Source organism: Corvus kubaryi, unplaced genomic scaffold (genome assembly GCF_017639235.1).
Source record: "Corvus kubaryi isolate FWS band 111438036 unplaced genomic scaffold, C.kubaryi_AGA036_p1.0 37353, whole genome shotgun sequence".
In the NCBI taxonomy this organism is placed as follows: domain Eukaryota; kingdom Metazoa; phylum Chordata; class Aves; order Passeriformes; family Corvidae; genus Corvus; species Corvus kubaryi.
This window is the reverse complement of record NW_024581115.1, coordinates 5,135,896-5,155,008: the sequence shown is the minus strand read 5'-3', so window position 1 is coordinate 5,155,008 and position 19,113 is coordinate 5,135,896. Positions and strand designations below refer to the sequence as shown.

The 19,113-nt window shown below is 44.9% G+C and overlaps 1 protein-coding gene and 1 long non-coding RNA gene across 8 annotated transcripts in view; one reads left to right on the top strand and one right to left on the bottom strand.

Moving 5' to 3' along the window:
• Nucleotides 1-1,081: 1,081 nt before the first annotated feature.
• LOC121666745 lies at nt 1,082-6,631 on the bottom strand. Of its 3 annotated transcripts, none has more exons than XR_006016771.1 (3): nt 6,544-6,631; nt 5,535-5,631; nt 1,082-4,989 (listed from the first exon to the last, which is right to left on the bottom strand). It is a non-coding gene; the product is annotated as an uncharacterized LOC121666745 (long non-coding RNA). The 3 variants fall into 3 exon arrangements; XR_006016773.1 differs by having other exon boundaries at nt 5,535-5,761; nt 6,544-6,626; XR_006016772.1 differs by lacking the exon at nt 5,535-5,631 and having other exon boundaries at nt 6,544-6,628.
• Nucleotides 5,882-19,113, top strand: part of LOC121666744 (T-cell antigen CD7-like) — a 25,972-nt gene continuing 12,740 nt past the window's right edge. For 2 of the 5 annotated variants that reach the window (XM_042032673.1, XM_042032672.1), the window contains exons 1-7: nt 5,889-6,687; nt 6,917-7,047; nt 12,222-12,382; nt 13,073-13,390; nt 15,238-15,381; nt 16,055-16,177; nt 17,363-17,738. The gene's annotated coding sequence lies outside the window, so the exon portion shown is untranslated. Of the gene's footprint in view, nt 6,688-6,916; nt 7,048-12,221; nt 12,383-13,072; nt 13,391-15,237; nt 15,382-16,054; nt 16,178-17,362; nt 17,739-19,113 lie in introns of all 5 variants that reach the window. The other 3 variants (XR_006016769.1, XR_006016770.1, XM_042032674.1) reach the window with 3 other exon arrangements.

Sequence of the window (19,113 nt, the reverse complement as noted above, 5' to 3'; positions counted from 1 at the left end):
CTTCCTCAGCAGGGACCAGAGCTCTCCCAGGTGAAGCTACATGTCTAAAAACAGTCACTGAACATTTTGTAGTTGATGGAGTTTTTTTGGCTGCTCGATTTTTTTTTTTTTTTCCTCCCCCAGCCCAACAATAAAAATGGAAATCTTCCAACAAAAGTAAACAATTATATTTCTTTGTTGCAATGGCCAGTTTGAGCTGTTGCAAAACAGTTCTGTGGCCATCTACATCTGCATGTAAATTGCTCAAGAGCCAGGCTGGTGGCTGAGACCGAGTGCTTTTCATCCTGGGAGCTTTAACTCTTTGCAACTGTGCTCCAGTTTGGGGTGCTCACCTCTGGACTGGTTCTCAGCAGTTGTAAATGGGTGATTTCCTGATCACCTGAGGGCAGTGCTTGCTGCCACTGTGCTTCCATCCAGGTCTTCACCAGCTTGGTTCCTTCTGCAAGGGGCAGTAGGTCACAGACTGGTGAGAAAAAGTGGCATTGTTCCTGGGTGGAGTAGGGGAGTATCTACCATAGAGAAGGATGAGAATGTCTTGTTATGAAAAGATTTCCTAGATCTTTCCTTCCTTGGAGCATCTGTGTAAAAGCAGAGCTTGTTTGGGTAATGTCTGCAGCAAGTCAGAGTTGTGCCAATGGAAGGGATGGTGTAAAGAAACCCTGAGGAGAACTGAGCATGGTCTGATACAAAAACTCATAACCTTTCTGGGAATTAATCTAAAGGAAATGTGGGGTGTGAGTTCCTGATGTAGGTCCTGCTTGAATGTCTCTTACTGATGTTTTGCTGCAGTTTTGTTTTAAGTTTCAATGACTTGGATCTGAGCCAGCTTTGTGTTGCAATAAATGTACTCTGCATGTAATTTGGATGTTTCACAAGTATTTTTAATGATGTGTGCATTTTTGTGTGTTTATGGATGGAAAAATCCAAATATAGTGTCTCTTGGCTAATCCCATTCTGTTCCATCCATAATCCTCTAAAAACCCAGAGCTGTTTGGATTCAGGGCCTGCTATCTCACTTGTTTCATCCATTTTCCCTCGTGCTCTTCTGAGCAGAAAAAGGAACCAAGTTAAAACTCCAAGACCACTTTACTTGTGTTTATTTCAGAGGCAAAGAACATCTTGGCCTGACACTTGTGGAGGGCAAACCAGCTCTGCTGGCTTGGGCTGGATCCCAACATCCCATCTCTAAGGATGACCAGCAACCTGCAAGCAGCTGGTGCTCCCTTGGGATGCACTTGCTGAGCAGGCAGGTGCTGGAGACTCCCTGAGTTGGAGTTCACATCACAGCCAAGTGTTGAAGAGCTCTGGTTGCTGCACCTTCCTCCCATGGATCTGTCTAATCCCAAATGTACCGAGAGTTTCTGGGCTGGCTCCTTGTCCTGCAGCAAAGGGCCCTTCTCTTGACTGTTTTAGCATAGAGCACAATGATGGCTTTTGTGAACTCCATTTTCTTGTCCTGCAAGGACAGGGGAGGTGACATTTCTTCTTTCTCAGGCTCATTTACATCTTCATGGCCATCTCTTGCACATCTTTTTATCTCCTGTGCCCTTGCTCCTGAAGCCCATATTTCCCCCATTGCCCATGTTTGCGTATTTTCCAGATCTAGTTTATATTATTGGAGTCTGAGCTAATGGGATGTGGCTGTGTCATGGGTTTAGTTGATCTGATCTGTGTTTCCTTGCTAATACTTCCTGTTGTTTTATTTCACTTTGACAGGACAAGAGGAAATGGCCTCATGCTGTCCCAGGAGATGTTTAGTTTGGATATCTGGAAGAACTTCATCACTGAAAGGATTGTCAGGTGATGGAGTCCCATCCCTGGAGGTGTCCAAGGAATTCAGTGATCTGGGCTGGGTGACAAGGTGGGGATTTGGCACAGGTTGGAGTCGATGATCCAGGAGATCTTTTCCAACTGAAATGACTCCAGGATTCCACGATAACAGCAGGTAGCACTGAGCTACTTTTGGCATAATCCTGATATCTCTGTCTTGAAGAGTTGATTGTGGGTTCTCTGCTGTGGTGGTCAGACACTGAGCTGATTGTCCACACTTCCTCAATTCAGTTCCCTTAAGACAAAACTCCCTTCCTGCTTGCACCTTCACATTTGGATAATGAATTTACTGCCATGTTAACAGAAGGAAAAATCCCAGTAAAGAGTGCTGTATTTCTATGTCTGTTTCTAAAGGGGAATGAAAACGTGAAAGGCTTCATTTGTCCCCCAATTTAGTTTGTACAGTGCCTGCTGGATAAGCAGTGTTGGGGAATAATGAAGCTGTGAGTTGCCAGGATTGTACTGCCTGAAGTCATGTTTCTCTCTGAAAGAGATCTTTTCTGTGTTGCACAACTGACAGGGCTTCAACTGCAAAATGTTAGCAGTGATGAGGAATATCTGTGGTGCATTGATAAATGAGTATTCTGAGGGACTGGCCTGGAGCCTGCCAGCATTTGGCTGTGCCTCATGGAAGAAAAACACCTCTAGGAGACTTAAAGTCAGTGTTGGAAGAAATGGTGTGAGTCCTCAGAGAGCACCAGTTACATGAAATGGAGATGGAAAAATTAATAAAACTGTGCCCTAGGCATGAGTCAGACTTTGGTATGAAAGAGAACAACTAGAATTTGCTTGGATAAATAGCTTCATGTCATCTTTATGTTGGGTGGGAAGGAGAAACTATGCTCAGGGAGTCCGTTGCAAACTTGAAGGTGGAGGTTCTGCAGATAAGTGAGATTTAGAAACCAAGCCGTACATAACTTGTGTGCTTTGTCTCATGGTCTCAGACACCTGGTATTTCAGGAAAAATGAAATTTCCTTATGTCCTCTTTAGCAACGGAGAAACAAAGCTTTGTTAAGGTCACCATGGTGGCTTTTTGGGGAGTAATCAAAGAAAATCAAAGGGTCCTATCTTGGATTTAATTCACAGTTTTCTCTTTTATGATCCTTTTTTCTTTTATTAAAGGTACGGTGGTAATGGCTAGCTTTGGTATAGCGCTCTAAGTAAACAACTTGTTCTGATAAGTTGAGTTTCCTTTTACAAAAGGATTTGCATCCTGTTTTAGACTGCGATGGAACTGCATTGTCCAAAATGTTGTTGGTTCACAGAATCACAAAATATTCTGAGTTGGAAGGGACCCGGAAGGATCATCAAGTCCAACTCTTAAGTGAACAGCCTGTATGGGATCAACCCCAAAACCTTGGCATTATTAGCACCTGCTCTGACCAACTCAGCTGATCTCAGGTTGTGTCTCTGCAAAACCAGAGAGGTTTTGGGTCTCTGCTCCTGTGTATTCCGATCTCTGGGATGCTGTTGGGTACCAACTGTGTTATAGCATTCAAAACCAGCTCCCTTGGACATGCACAGAGGGTGCACAAATGCTTTGAAAAGGGTGCTGTTTCTCCTGAAAAGACATCAAAGCCTTTCGAGGTCAAAGGTTCACAACAGCAGATATAGTTCTGGTTTGGCACTCTTGGAAGAGAGTGTTCCAGGAAATGGTCTGCCTTTTAAAGGAAGACATGTTGAGCTGTTTGCAGAGGCTTTGGAGCATTGCCACAGACACTGGAGCTGCCAATATGTATTTCTTGCAAGAGAATGGTTGGGTGCATTCCATAAAGTAATTTTCCAAACTCCGGTATTGGCAGGGAGGAGTTCTGGTCTTTTAATAAAGGCTTTCAGGACTCAGTAGATTAACTAAAATTCATAGCTGTCCAACATTCACAACGTGGTTTTAGACGACCTTACAAAAGCTTTTTCTGCCTGCAACATCTCACATAGCTGTTGATTCCTTTTGCAGTAATTCACCGGCGCCAAAATATAATTGGTTTTTCACAGTAGCCTCTCTTCTCACTCTTCTGAGCAAAGCTGAATGTATGAGCTCAAATTGTTAGGGTAACTTTGCCAGGAAACAGCTTTTCTTTTTCTGTGGCACCTGGCTGTGGTGGATGACTTGGCATTAAAGAACATTTTATGACCATACAATGATTGTCAAAAACCATTGGGCTTACTCTTTTTATGTTCCAGTCATAAATTATTGCATGCTCTATTTGTTTTCTTAATGTACCACAGTAGTAGGGGAATTCCTCACAAATATGAAAGTGGAGGTTTTGTAGATAAGTGAGATTTGGAAGCCAAAACCAGTGACAAAACACACAGAAACCAACAGTCTGATGGGACAAAGACTGTTAATGCTGAGACTTGGGATAGGTCCCTGTGCTGCCTTATTACTTTCAATTTCCCAGACCATGAAATAAGTTATGTAAGATACTACAGTGGCTTGAAACACAAAGGAATAGAAGCCTAAAACACTTCTTGTAATCATGTGTATAGCAAAGAAAAACCGAGTTTCTCCTGTGTTGATAGTATTTGACTTTCACCTCATAACTTCTGGTTCATTTATCATGTTGAGTTTCTGGGTAAAATTCTGGTTAAAGTTAACATGGATATTCTGGGCTGATAATTCTGGATTCAATTAGAAGGGATTTTGTGCTGTCAGGGTGGATTGAAGTATAAGATTCCTCGGCCGTAGGAGAAAGTTCATGCTGGAGGTTCTCTCTCGGAAGTTGAAGCGAAGCCTCGTTCAGGAGTAGAGTTTCTGGGATTATTGCAATGTAAATACAATTTAATTAAGGAGAAGGAGAAACTCCTTACTGAAGACTTAAATTACTAATAATTTTTTCTATTTATCACACAGATAGTCAAATGATGCAGTGCAAATTCTGTACAAACTAAAACTTCTCCAAGTAGGTTTTGGGTACTGAAGTTCTTTGCCTGTTCCTGGTAATTCTAGGTTAGGCGGAACCCTGAACTTCTGCTCTATGCTTGCAGAAAGCAGGCATTTGGGGAATTTGGCACACTCAGTGGGAGCACTGAAAATGGAAAAATCACATCAAGACAGGGCCAGGGGAACTCAGTGCTGTGTCTCTGAAGAAGAGGTGAATCTGAAACAGCTCTTGTGTGGTTTGGTATTACCAAATCCTCTTCTTGGAGACTAACCCTTCCTGTGATAAATGAATCAAGACAAAAGAGAAGTTAAAATTTTGAGTCATATTTCCAGAATATTGGTATCTTTAGTGCTGCCAGCTTGCACTTGAACAGCTGCTATTTAGGTTGGCTGGATTTGAGTGAAGGGTTCAGTCCTGTAAGCGATTCCTCAAACCAAGCAATCTTCCAGGAGCCCCAAAACTCCCCAATGTGTGTTTTTGCTGCTACATCACATAGCTGCAGCTTGTTTTCTTGTGCTAATCCATATCATGTGTTACAGGTTAAGCCAGTCCTGGCTGAGCAGCTCAGCCCAGCCTGTGGTAGCCTGTGAGACTCAGCTGCCAGGGGTTGTTTTAGGGTGTGAATTTGGTGGGAGGTGGCATTCAGGACTGGTTGTGACTGACATATGCATTTGTTTGGAGCATAACCCAGTTGTGAAGTCACTGCCAGACTGTGCTGAGAGCCAGGGTGGGTGGCTGTAGGGGAAAAAACTGCAGACCCGGAGCCTACTGCAAGAGTGGCTACATCAACATGTGCTTTGTCCCTGGAAATTATTACCCACCTCATGATTTAGTGTTGTCAATATTCAACTTCTCTAGAGATGTAGAAACCTTATTTGCGTTCTGGAGGTGATCCTTCTAGGCCAGGGCAGACACAGCCTGTGGGAAGGGCTCAAGGTAAGGGAAACAAGGGGTTTTGTTGTTGGCTTGTTTGGTTTTGGCTGTGTTTGTTGTTGTGGTGGTTTGGGTTTATTTTCTTTGGACACGTCTCCAATTTAGTGTCCTAAGCCTGAAACATGAGAGTTTGGTAGACAGAGAGTAATGGCAGACAAATGTCCCAGTTTTGGAGCATTTTTCTAACACAGAAGCTGCTGCCCTGAGCTGGGACTGTGAGAGCAAAGCGAGCCGCTCATTCACTGGAGGGGCAGAGCGGGTGTGCAGCACAGTGATTAAACAGAAGGCTGATCAGTGCTGTATGATGTCTGATAAATAAACCCCTGAAACTGTGTTTCCCTAAGGCTCAGCCTCCATGTCTTTCACTACAAGGAAGGCACAGGTGCTGCTGTGATCAGCATAAACCAAGCATGTTAATCCTTCCGAGAACACTCATTTCCTCTTGGAGCAAAATTTGCAAGCAAGAACTCCTTCTTTGGACTTTCTGGGCTGTGGATCATGTGATAAAAAATGGGGTCAAATGCAATAAAACACCAGCTTGGTGAAAGGGTGACCTGTGGCCTGGGGGGAAGCATTGATGCTCTCAGATCCAGCTCCAGTCTATGGCAGCCCAGGGCTGGGACTGCTGCTTGTGACTGGCTGGGGGACAGCTTGCCCAGGGTGGTAAAGAAAAAACAAAGGTTGTTCTGTGTGTCAAAGGCAGTGGCCAAGTGGAGGCAAAGATCTTATGGCTCTGTGGAGAGATCTGGGATTGTAGGAAGAGGGGAAAGGAGAGGGTTGTTGTAACTTCGTGCTGCATTTGCTGAGAGTTAAAATCTACTTGGACAGCTTGATCTGCCTCCTTGCCACCCCAAAACACCCCACCCAAAACAGGGAGAAGAAAGCAGCAGATCTTACCTGTACCCTGTGCTGACAGGACCTGATCTTACAGAGCCTGGGAGCCCTTGCAGGGTCAGGCAGTGCCAGAGTGCAGAGCAGATCTCAAATCCCGTCGGTTCACATGGCTGCTGGAGTACCTAGAGGGACAGGGTGATTGCCCAGGTACTTCTGAGCAGGTTGCTGGGAAGTTTTTGGGAGTGTGATTGGTTTTTCCATGTTTTCCAACTGCAGATTCTGCAGTTACCACACAGCAGCAGGAACTTGCCTTGTTTGCATTGTTCTGTGGCACTGCTGACTTGTGCTCCAGAAGTGAAAGTGAAAATCCAGTTGTGTGTGATATCTGTGTGCTTTAAGGATGGGAGGAGCCAAGTAAATTGTCTTTTTCTCTGAGATCCCAGTGGCTTCTGCATTTCTGTCCGGAAGAGGAGCTGAATAAATTGGGATTTGGAAAGGCTGTGCAGGCACTTGGAGAAGGGAAGGGAAGAGGCATGAAGGCTTCCTTGGACACAAACAGCTTTTGAGGTACTCACACTGCCTTCTTCTGTAGAGGGTCCTGTCTTCCAGCCAGTCTGTTCTCTTATAAATTCTTGCTTTCTCGTTTTTAAGTAGACTTTGAGAAACAGGCACTGAAATGTCTGTGGCAGGAGGGAAATCATTGTGCCGCACGCGTTCTCCGTAAGGAGGAACGTGCGTTACTGGTGCTTTGTAACTAAGTTATACCACATCTGTAGCCCAGCCTGGCAACCTCCAGAGAGCTCTGTGTGAACTCACACTGTGTGAATGCAGAAACACAACAGCTTCCTCAAGTGTGAGTGACCACAGAAATAATAGAATAAATGGATTAACAGCATTTTCCTGTTTATGTATTTCCTGACTAATTTTTCCCATATCCATTAACCTTTTTTTTCCCCCTCATAGCTCCTTAACATGTCTTGCTAATACGTTCTTTTCTGCAAGTGCCACCCTGTCATGTTTGCAAATAAGGGAGAATTTGTCAGAAGGGTTGCAGGAGAAATCCTTGCAGCTTTCCTCCTTTCCGAGGAGAAGCTGCCACCCAAGCTGGAGCTGACTGTGCATTTCCCCAGGTCCAACCTGACTCATGAACAATCCAACCTGGTGGAACCTTGGGTTCAGAATGAAACAAAACAGAATCCAAACATAAAGCATTAGTACCTACGGACAGTGGTTTTAAAACAGAGAAGTTAAACCAGTGAAAAACTTCATTCTACTTAATGTACTGCAGGAGAAATGAAAATGTTAGCAATGTTTTCTATTGGTTGCTGCGGAAAATTTATTTCAGAGCAGGTGGTGGGAAGCCAAAGTGTGCTTTAGACTTGGGATTTTTTGCAGAGATTTCTCAGCTCAACCACAATGTCCTGCTGGTTGCTCTCTCTGCAGGGGCTAGTTGGAGCTGTGGATGCAAACTGCACTCGTATACTCACTTAGGAAAGAGGCTCTTTGTCCCTTTCCATGATTCTGTTCTATTTGTTTTTATTGCAAAGGCTTGTTGAGAGTGGCATAGAGCAGACCAGTGAGGGCAAAGTATAATGAAAGTGATACCAAAATGATCTCTTACATAAACTCTTCTTCTTTTCTGGGAAAGAACTTAGAGCAGAAAAAAAAAAAAAAATCTGTAGGATCTTTTGAAGTTCCTTGGGTTTTATTCTGTTGCTGTTGTACTTCCTTCAGTAGTAGTATTTTCTCCAAACTGACTGCAACTTATGTCTTCTTGGTGGGACCCTCAGGGTACCAGGTAAATCTTTTAGAGATTGTGGTGTTTTGTTCCACCAAGCTGGTTCTGACCATAAAACCCACAGACTAAAATGCTCCTGTGAAAAACGAGGTTCACTTTCTTGTGAGAATTTAAGGGGTTTAATATAAAGACAATAAGAGACACATTAAATAAAGCAAAGAGGTACCAGCCGGGTGCCTTGGCGCTCTGCCAAGAGCACCCCTGACGCTCAAGGTGAGTCCTTTTTATACCATTTTTACTGTCTGTTCTTTAGGCATATTCAAATTTTTCCCGGAGCTGTTCTGCATGGCCACTCCTTGGGTCGGCCTTTTTAGAGCATGCGTGTTCTTCTGCCTAGCGGTTTTATTTCTTTTGATTCTTGGGGTTGGGCTCGCCAGGTGAGAGTTGATAGTAGGGTGGATCTCTCAATTCTCCAGACAGTCAGGGCTGATTGCAGCTTTGGGCCTCTTTGCCCCCCGGGCAGAGCGGTGATAGCGGCTCTGGGCTCTCCTGGCCGCCCGTTCTCCGGGCAGAGCAGCCTTTGGGCCCTTTTGTTCCCTGGACAAAGTGTTGGTCAGCAGCTCCTTGGGCCTCATCCTCTGCTCGCTTGGAGGTTCTCTTACTTGTTCACACTTGCTAACATTCGTGCTAAAAAGAGAGAAAGCTACATCCACACAGCAAAAAGCATTTCTAACTTATGTTAGAAATGTATCTACCTTTATACTTTGCGAGAAGCCAGTATTATAATATATGTTTATAACACTCCTAAAGCTATAGATCCCAGGGTGTGAGGCTGGAAGAGGGAAAAGGGGTGGGGAAATTCAGTGTTTACAGCTGGAGAAGAGTGCTGGATTTTGTGTGTCCATGACTGTGCTTAATGGTTGGTTGGAGAAAGGAGGACATCTAAACCCTGGGACAGCAGCTCTGCTCTCCTGGCTCCTGTGGGGGTGTTGGGGGAACTCTGCTCTGGTCCCTTTGAGAGTGCTCACTGAAGCTGTGCCAGAGGCAGAAAGCCTAAGGATACCCATTGGAAAGGCAGTGAGCTGGCTTAACTTGTAGGACAAAACACGTGTCAGGGTATTGCAGGTCATTAGCTTTTCACTTGGAGCTGCTGGAAGTGATGCCATTGCATTGGAGATTGAATTTTCTTCTTGTCTTGGTAAACACTGGAATTATTGTCTTGTGTTTGTTACAATGCCATGGGAAGAGGCTGAAAGTTTCAGGTAGTGATGTCTCCTCAAATAGATCCTTTTGAAAACAAAACCAAAGGACCTTGTTAAGGCTCTACAGTTTTCCTATCAAATCCTCTTTCTCCTGCCAGTGATCTCAGGTGGGCTGGTTGGTGGGTCAGGTCTGCCCTGGGGGAAAGCTGGGTGTGAGTGGCTGGTGTTTGCTGAAGGAACTCCAGCTCCTCCTGTTTGTTCCTTTATTCTCCTACTTCTTGCAGCTGATCTGCTTTTAGGGTCTGCCTTTGTTCTGTTACAGCTCTGCAGACAGCTCTGGTAGCTCTGAAAAGTGAAGTTTTGCCTTACTTTGAAAAGAAAGGGAAGCAGGTGAAAAAACTGGATGAAAAATATTTTCTGTCCAAAGAATGTGTTTCCCCTTAGATCTGAGTGCTTTATTGTAGTAAATTTAAAACTGATGGCAGGGAAGTGGCCAAGATAGCTGAAGAGTCTCCAGATTTTAGGACAAATCAGTGGGAGGGAAGAGAGATTTGGTGGATGGTGTTCTGGTTTTTGAAACTGAAGAGAAGAAGGGGAGAAGCAGAGAATGTCACCAGAGAGAAGAGGAAGGGAGGTGTCCTTTGAGCAGAATGAGGAGAGGGGCAGGAAGACCACAAGAGGGAAGACTAAATGAGGATAGAAGATACAGACCTCAGGCTGAAAACTACTAGGCAAAACCCAAATCTTAACCTCTGGTCAGATAACCCTGCCAGATGTGCTGCAGCTGTTCTGTGCAGCAAACATGCTCTGGGGTAGAAATCCCCTGGAGGGATTTAAAAGACAAGAGGAAGTGGCACTTAGGGACATGACTTAGTGGTGAGTTTGGCAGTGCTGTGTTAACAGCTGGACTCGATGGTCTTGAGCGTCTTTTCCAAACTTATGGTTCTGTGATTCCAAAACTGATGTCAGTCCCTTGGAATTCTGGTCATCTGCAGGGTAGGACAGATGGGAATTGTTAACTGTGCTTTGCAAATCAGGAAATGGGATAAAGTAATGCATGAAATATGAATGATCCGAAAAAAAAATCAAAAGGACCAATTTTTCAATGTACAGAAAGAGGATGAGAAGAGATTGTTGTTAATACTTGGTGGGGCCAGAGGAAATCCTTGCAGGACTGTCCAGGTGAGCAGGAGGTCTGTGCACAAACAGTTCCCTCACGTGGTGGTGGAAGAGGATGGATCACTCCTCGGAGGGTGCGTGTGTAGCAGTGCCAGGAGGCCGGCTCTGTCCAGCATTCCCTGGATTTGCATCTTGCATAGGGGTGACGAGAGCCTGAGGTGTCCCTGGTTTTATTCCATGGGAAATTTTGCAGCTGGTCTCAAGAACTGACTCTGTACTTGTAGGCAGCCAGAGAGGGCGTGTCCTGCAGGTTGTGTTTCTCCTAGATGACCTATTTCTGGGAAATGGGGTGGAACTCTCAACAGATCTAGATCAGCACTAATACTCTTCCTGCTTTGCTCCATGAGGTCCCACGTGCACCCACAGAAACACAGGTGGGTTCAGTATTATAGTCAGTAGCAAAGGGTCAAGAGGGGCATTTGCATGGGTTCTGGCAGGAGCATTTATTGCTGCTACACTGCTGAAGGTTACAGGGGCAAACATGAACGTGATCCCGAAGCTCACAGTTTTATCCGGGGTAGGGAAAAGGCAGGACCAGGGAACGGGGAACCAATGGGGAGCTCTGGGGGGGTGATGAGGGGTAGAGGCTGACAGCCAACCGGGGAATCCAAACTGGGATAGACTAACAGAACAGAACAAGCATCCTGGGAGAAGCCTTTCTGGTCACCCTAACATGAAGTGGTTCTTGGGGTACTAGGGACTTGTCTTACTGTCCCTCTGTCCCTTGTAATGTATGTTCACCAGTCACCACAAGCACAGACCATGACAGATAAGCATTTATTAACTTCTGCTGAAGGTATAACTAGGAATTAGTGCACAATTAATTTGGAAATCTCCTCAAGGTGCCTCTCAGGTAGTGACAGCAAAAAAGTAGTTTTAGTGAAAGCTTTTGATGAAAAGCTCCCAAGAAAAAAGCAGTTTGCATTTTCCAGAGCTAGTCTGGTGAGGAAAGTTAGATGAATTTTCTATAGTTTTTTCTTATTTGGCAAGTATTTTACTAAAACATACATCACAAAGTCGTGGCAGTTTTATTTAAATGGTTGACGATGAACTTCTGACAAAATCCGAGGATGTTTTGAAAAGAAATATCAAGTTATTGTTTGTTTGTTCATTTGACTTGAACAGCTGGTTCCCATCAGATCTCCTAAATTAAAAATATAATTTGATTTGACAATAAATATTTCATCTTAGGCCAAGTGAAACATTCAGTCAGCATAATTTATCTTCCTTAGTTAATTTTTTGGTGTGTTTTGGAAGTGACAACAATTCAAGCTGTTATTTGCTGCTCTTACTGAGGGTATGTGCAGGGCCATTGCCTTGAGGAGCCCAGAGGATCTGGGCACCCGCCCAACAGGCTCAGGAGGGATTTCCCCTCTCCCTGCAGAACGACCTTGTGTCTCCTACTGCTGTGGTTGAGCCAGAGGTGGAAAGGGGTGTGAGCTTGGCCCTTGCAGAGTGCAGTAGCAGCTGAGCAGTGTGAGGGTTCCTCTGCCTTGCTCCCATCGTGGTGGCCTGGGCTGGAAGCAGCTGTCTGGCACTTGGCCTGGGAGCTGTTTTCTTTTTGTCTGGGCAAAGAGAACAGAGACAGAGGGTGCTAAGAAGTGCCTTTAATGTCCCAACAGGGAGAAGACTGAGGGAGGAGCCTGCTGAGCCTGCCCTGGCACTGAGAGGATCTGGGAGAGCTGCAGCCCCGCTGGAGCTGAGCCCCTAGGCATCCCCATGGACTCTCCCCACATCCTGCACTTGGGTTTCCTGCTCCTGGCTCTTGCTGCTCCCCGTCCAAGTGAGTCTCTGTGTTTGACCTCGGTGCTTTTCCCTGCACAGCAGTAGCTCAAAACCTCTGAACTGTTAGGAGAAAGCTCAGCTGTGCCCAGTTAAAACCAAGACCACAAAACCTCTGAGGTGAGAAGAGAAATTAAGGAGCTGAAGGCTGATGTGTTTGGCCTGTCACAGTCACCTCTTTTGGGAGGGGTGTCTGTTTGGGTCTGTCTGATATCAGATGAGGCGAGTCCTCTCCCACAGGACTGACCCTTTCCCAGGAGAGTCTGAGAGGAAACCTGGGACACTGCACCCAGAGTGGGCAGTCTGGCAGCTCAGCTCTGAACTTCAGTGGTCTTGGGATCTGACAGTGTGTTGGAGGGACACCTAGGGGGATTGTGCCAAGGCGCTTGGGAAGGAAAGAGAACAAGAATAGATGAGCTCAGCAAGAAGAATGTCTTTCAACTCACTTCCCAAGCTGCCAGCTTCCCAGTTAAAAAAAACAGTGGAAGCTGTGGGGGAATTCTATGGTATTGCTCCCCCAGAAATTATCTGGGCACCGGCCCCAATACTGTATAAAATGTATGCATTGGCAGACAGTGTCTCCTAAGCCGGGACTGGGCTTTTCCACCAAAACTCATCCTGTTCTCTGACATTAAGCTTCTGGGGAGAAAACTGGTAGAAAATGTTTTTTTCTTTGTTTTTTCTGATTTAGATATTGCCATGTCCAGTGATGATCCTGCCAAGGGAACAAAGGACTCTTCCTCTGGCAACACAATTGTGACAGTCTACCGCTGTAAGGACTGTGAGAGCAGCACATGCCAAGCTAGGGCAATCAGTTTTGAAAACTTTGAAAAAATCGCTGAAACACAAACCATGTCATTTTCAAATGGAGTCATTGAGATAGTGACCACCGAAACACACATCCTTGCGTGCTTTAAGCAAGCAAAGTCTTTTCCTGAAGGAATTTTTGGCATCGTCTGGGAAAAATCTGGGGGAGCAGGACACTCATGTGGGATCTTGAATTCTAAAGGTATGCTTTGCTGGGAGCCTGGTTATTAACTGATGGAAAACATCTTTGTGGGTAGGAAACTGAACTCTTCTGTATTTGAGCTGACAGTGAGTTTTATGAGTTGATGCCTTTTCCTGGTCTTAAAATCAAGAGTCAAACAGGGTTAGAAAGAAAAAAGGATTTTACCTTGGTATTTATTTTAAAGATCCCTAGGTGTACTACGCCCAGGTCGAATGCACCTCCATGCACCCCGCAATGCCCACCCCCAAAAGATCAGGTATAACATTATAGGTTTTACTAATTAGCAGATCTATCAAAGATTCCCCAGTGAGAGGCTGGAATGAGCCCCCCTCCCCAAGGAACCTTCCCCTGGATGGTTCTATCTTGGTTTACAGAATGTGTTCTGGAGAGGACCTTGGGGTCTGGGCCCACTCATCCCTAACTACGAAGCTTCTAAGGAGTTTTGTCTCCTAGCTTAACAAACAAGTCCAAGAATGTAGGCAAAAAGGACTAAGAATACAGAAGTTGTAGAAAGGTATAAAAGGGATATAAAAGAAAAGGCAAAAAATCATCATGGCATCAAGTGATCTAACTTCTGTGAAAAGAAGTCATAAAGTAATTCACAAAAGTCAGGTCAGTTCTCTCAGGTCACACACTGCTTACAACTACACTGGGAGAGATACAGATAAGCACGTTACTCTATGATTTATAAAGGTACTTTTGTTGTTGTTGTTTTTTTGCAACAGCAATTCCCAAGGTGAAATTCTGTGCCAGTTTGCAGTGTGTGAATCCCACTTCTGCCAGAACACAGCCAGACCCAGGTCCAGCCTCAAGAGCTGCTCTGTGCTGCTCTTCTGTCCAATTCAATAAATACCCAGGAGCATCTTTCCAGCTTCCCCACAAAACTGCCAAAATCAGAGGTTCAAACACCTGTCAGTGCATGGAGCAAATGGCTCCAGGAGGCAAAACTTGCAGAGGTGTAACTTAGTTGAGCTCCATCCAAGTCAGTGACATTTCTGGCTGTAGTTGGTTCTCTGAGAGCAGCTTTTGTCACCTCTGCTGTTGGACTTAGAGCATCCTTTCTAATTTTAATTCTCAGCCTTTGTATGCCTTTGTTCAGCCTAAGAATTCCTCGTGTATTTAATTTCTGGCCACCAGAATCAATTCCTCTCCTGTATTTATGCTCACCACTGTAAAATATCTACATGCTGTCACTACTGTGTAAAACTTGGGTGACACTAAAACATCCACAGTGAAATCTGGAAATTGCTGCTGACAGGGATGCCTGTATCCCTTGAGAGGGGAAGGGGTGGATGTGTAGGTGAAGATAGGAAGGAGTTTTCCAGATTATCTTAGAAGAAGAATAAGTTATATTATGGCCCAGTGGGATGCAGGGTTGGTAGGAGATGCACTCCAGGGTCTTAGAGATTTACTCAGCTACTGGACTTGTTTGTTCCTCTTCTTTGGTTCCTGTGGATAAAAGGAAGCTGCAAAATTTTGTAATAGTTATGTTTTGAATATATTTTTATTGCATAAAGGTGATGATAAGATTTTTACAGATTTTTTTTTTTTATTATTATTCTTAATTAAATGTGAAAAGTTTCTTACCATTTTCAGATATTTCCATTCTTGATTCCCAGAACAATTCATCAACTTTAGTGAGAAGAAAATCTAATGACAATGGTTGATGTGAATTGTTGGGGAATGAAACATCTCCAATTTGTAGCAATCCTAGCAATCTTCAACTTTTGTGCTACATGATTCACTTTTTAAATCTATTGAATTCTTCAACATTTTAAACCTTTCATTGGAGATCTACATGATCCATATTTATAATCAAAACTTCTTTTACCTTTAATCTTTCTCAGAAAATGGAAGAGGTAACATCAGTACTGAGGAGAATAAAATTTGCTGTGAAGCAGAGACAGATGTCTGGAAACACAACCCTGCCCTGAAGTGCTACCCTGAAATGAAACCTGCAGAAACCAGAAATCCAACAGATGACATCCCTGGTGAGGGAATTCTAGATCAATCTCTTCACGTGTTGGTTTGCCTTTTGCTTTCAGAGGGGTTTGTCCAGAGAGCTGCACGTGAACAGAGTTTTACATGGGTGGCAGATGTTCTGAACACAGGGATGCTGAGGGAAGGGGGTACATGATGGGTGTGCAACAAATTCCCAAGAATTCCCCTTACCAGTAAGTGACAAATGAGACTTTGCCTTCAGACTAAGAGGGCATTTGTCACATACAGGCATTTTTATGTTCAAATTTCTTTCATGGTAGAAATCCCTGTTGTCTTCCCCAGGTCATGGACAAACAGATCTTTAAAAACCAGTCAAAGGGGATTTCCTCATTGGCCCTTGAACCCTTCATCAAGAATGGGTCTCATGCACCTCGTTGTTCGTTATTTGAGATGAGATTGATGCTAAAAGGTATCTGTTGTGGTGGGGTGTCAAGAATTGGCTTTGAATGTTGATAAAGTCAGCATTGTGGCAGGTACCTTCTTGAAGATATCCCAAGCCAGAGGCTCATTGTTGTGTCCTTCACCAGGTCCTTCTCTCTGTATCAGCTGTTGTTGGGTGCACTGCACAGCACAAAGTTCCTTTGTGTGGTGCTTATGAGGCAGCTCATGGCTTGGCACTCCTGCTTGCTTCACTTGGATTCTCTCTTTTCTTCTTCTCTGCAGGTAATCCTGAATGTCCCACCAGCCAAATGAACAACTTTGGCATCTTGTTCACAGTTGCCTTCCTTGCGTTTCTCACAGGAATGTGCACCATGTATTGCTACTTTTGGCACCGGCGCGGCCAAGGTACAGTCTGGCAAATTGTGTGTTCCCTGTGGGTGCCACACCTGGCAGTGGAAAAAGCATAAAGGGTTTTCCTCCTGGATCTCCTCTCCAGTGTGTTGTTCATGCAGTTCTTAAGGATCTTCACTGGGCCAGCAGCTGGAATGAACTCCCCTCCCACGGCTGCTGTGATGGTGCCCATCTGGTGGCTTTGTTATGAAAAATAAGCACAGAAGGAATTTCCTCACTGCTCCCTCCTGAAACGAGGGGGAAGTGCTGGCAGGGCCAAGTTGACTGCAGGGCTCAGCCTTCCCTCCATGGATCCTGTTCCTTGGAGCAGTCCCAGACTGCAGCATTGCTGTGCAGCTTCCCTGGCAGAGACGTGTCCCAGCCAGGAGACTGATGGACATCCAGGGATGGGCTGGCAGGGCCCTCAGGAAAGTGGTTCCCTCTCTCAGCCCTGCCCACTGGAGAGACAGCTTTCATTTAAGAAAGAATACTTCCCTAAATGCATCCAAGGGGGAAGTTTGTTTTGCAAACCAATATGCATGGAAAGAGCTGGGATGGGCTCTGTGGAGACTTCTACAGACACCCCGTGACTCTGCCATACGGTTTCCCCCTCGATCCTGTGTCCACGTGGCTCCAGTGTTTTTGGCACCATGTGTGCCCGAGGCTGAGACTCCTCTGTTACTTAGTCCATCCCCTAGGAAGTGACGTTGGTTGTTTCTTTCTGAGAGTCAAAGGATTAATTTTCCAAGTCTGAATTTGTTTCAGGAGGAGTTGCACAAGCTTGCAAAGCCCAGCAAAGACAACACACAACCAGTCTCCCTGTTGTTGTTACATCAAAAGATTAATGGATATATGGGTGTGAGGGGTAAAAAAAATTTACCACTGGTGACTGCCCTGAGGCCCTACCCTGGGGTGCAACATCCAGTGATGTCTCAGGTCTTTCCTATAGCCCCTCTAAGGCTGAAGGGTCACAGCACCAGGGCAGGGTCTCAGCAGAGCCTTCAACCCACGTTCATGGCCATGAAGCTGCCCCCCTTATGGAGCAAGAGGTGGCCCAGTAGCAGATGGGAGAGGGGGGTTGCCTGGAGGACTTCACACTCCAGGTTTCCAAGTCCAAACACAGGTATTTGGATTATAATTCTAACTGGAATCTACAGTTTCTTTGGTGGCCTCACAGATATTTTTCCTTCATTTCTGCAGCTTCTAGGCAAGACAGACAGGATCCTGAGAGAGAAATACCACTCTGCCAGCAGGACCCTCCACTCTTGTCATGTACAGCAGCCACCTGAAAAACAGACTGATTTTCCATGAGAACTCCTGCTCTTGTATTCACAAATAGTCCTGTTTTCATAAATGCACCTTCACCACATCCACGCCTTCCCCAAGGACTGAGGCTCTTATCCAGCTCCAGGCCTTTGTGAGCAGGACAAGCAGCACCAGGAGCCCACATCCCCTCCTGGTGCTTGGCTGCAGACAGCAGCCACCCCAGGGTGTGTGGCTGACTCAGCAGCAAAAGCTGAAACCAGCTGAATTCTCTCTGTGACTGAAAGTGTGAACTGCTCTGAAATGCACCCAGGTGTGTGTATTTTTTAATTCTCAGGTCATCTCTGGATTCACAAAAGCCTTTTGCACAGGTGGCTGGTTCATTGAACTAGAACGGTTTGGTCTTTTCACCAGACATTTGATTTTGCCCCTACCTGCAGGCTGAGGACATCTCTGTGTGTTTGTTCCTGTGCAGGTGTGGATGGGAGGCTGTGTCCAGCTCCCTCAGGAATGGCATTGGATCACAGAGGCCTTGGCCTCCCCCAGGCTGAACAGAACTCTGGTATCAATCTTCCTGACAAATTAGGCAAGTTTAGACGGTGTGTGATGAATACGGCCCTACAGAATCCTCACTGGGTAGTTGGTATCTTGAAATGATTCCCCATTCCCACTTGATTGGAATAAATCCTCTGCTTTTGCATTGGATCTAATTTAGTATCAGGGCTGTTGAGTGAAAATCAGTGGTAGCACAAGCGGAAAAGCAAATTCCTGAAGCAATGTGAATGTTTGCTGAATCATTTTTCCATGGTTTAGTTCCCCATAAACCTGTAGCTGAAACTTCCAGCAGGAAATCCCAAGGGATGTAGGACATGTTTCACTCTTGAACTCTGCTACAGTCAAATCTAAAAGGAAAAGTTCTTAATGTAAAAGATCTAAATAATTTTAATAATTACCGTAAAAAAGATAGAAGGGCCTCTGTGCTTAAATTTACCTTTTGTTTGGCAAAGGAGACCAATGCTCTTACGGGTCGGTGGGGTTTTTCCCCTCAGGGCTTCACACTCACACTTTTAACTCACAGTTTTTACTCAGCTCTCAACTGATTTGATGCAAATTTTCCGTTTTAATGTGGTGGAATGGAATCAAACCTTCCTGAAGGGATGACAATCCAGGTATTCCAAGGCTTCTAGGTATTTACTGAGTCTGTGGTGTTGATGATCCAGTTGTGAACTGTTTTATCATGAGGACTGTTATGTTTAGTCAATAAATCAAAAGTAAAAGTAAAAAGACCAGACTGTGGATGAACCAAGGAGGAAAAAGACTCTTCCTCTTTATGCAGCATTTTCTCACAATTGCACTTCCATTTTTTTTTCCCACAACAAAACTGCTGGAAGCTTTTGACAGAGAAGAGGTGTGTAAAAGAAGTGAGGAAGGTTTCTTTGGATCACATTGTACTAACTTGAGGTATTCAGGTTTAGTGATGTGTACATTTAATTTTCACTCTGTAACAGCAGTTGGGGCCAGAGAACTGGGCATATTTTGAGATTAAAGGTTACATGGGCACCTCAGTGAGATCAGTCAGGAGACACAAGTCACAGACTGATCTTTATGTCTCACTCAAACACTCTTTTCTTCACATCTCTTCTTCCTACGGGTGATTATGCAGACTGTGATATCTGGGGACATCACTA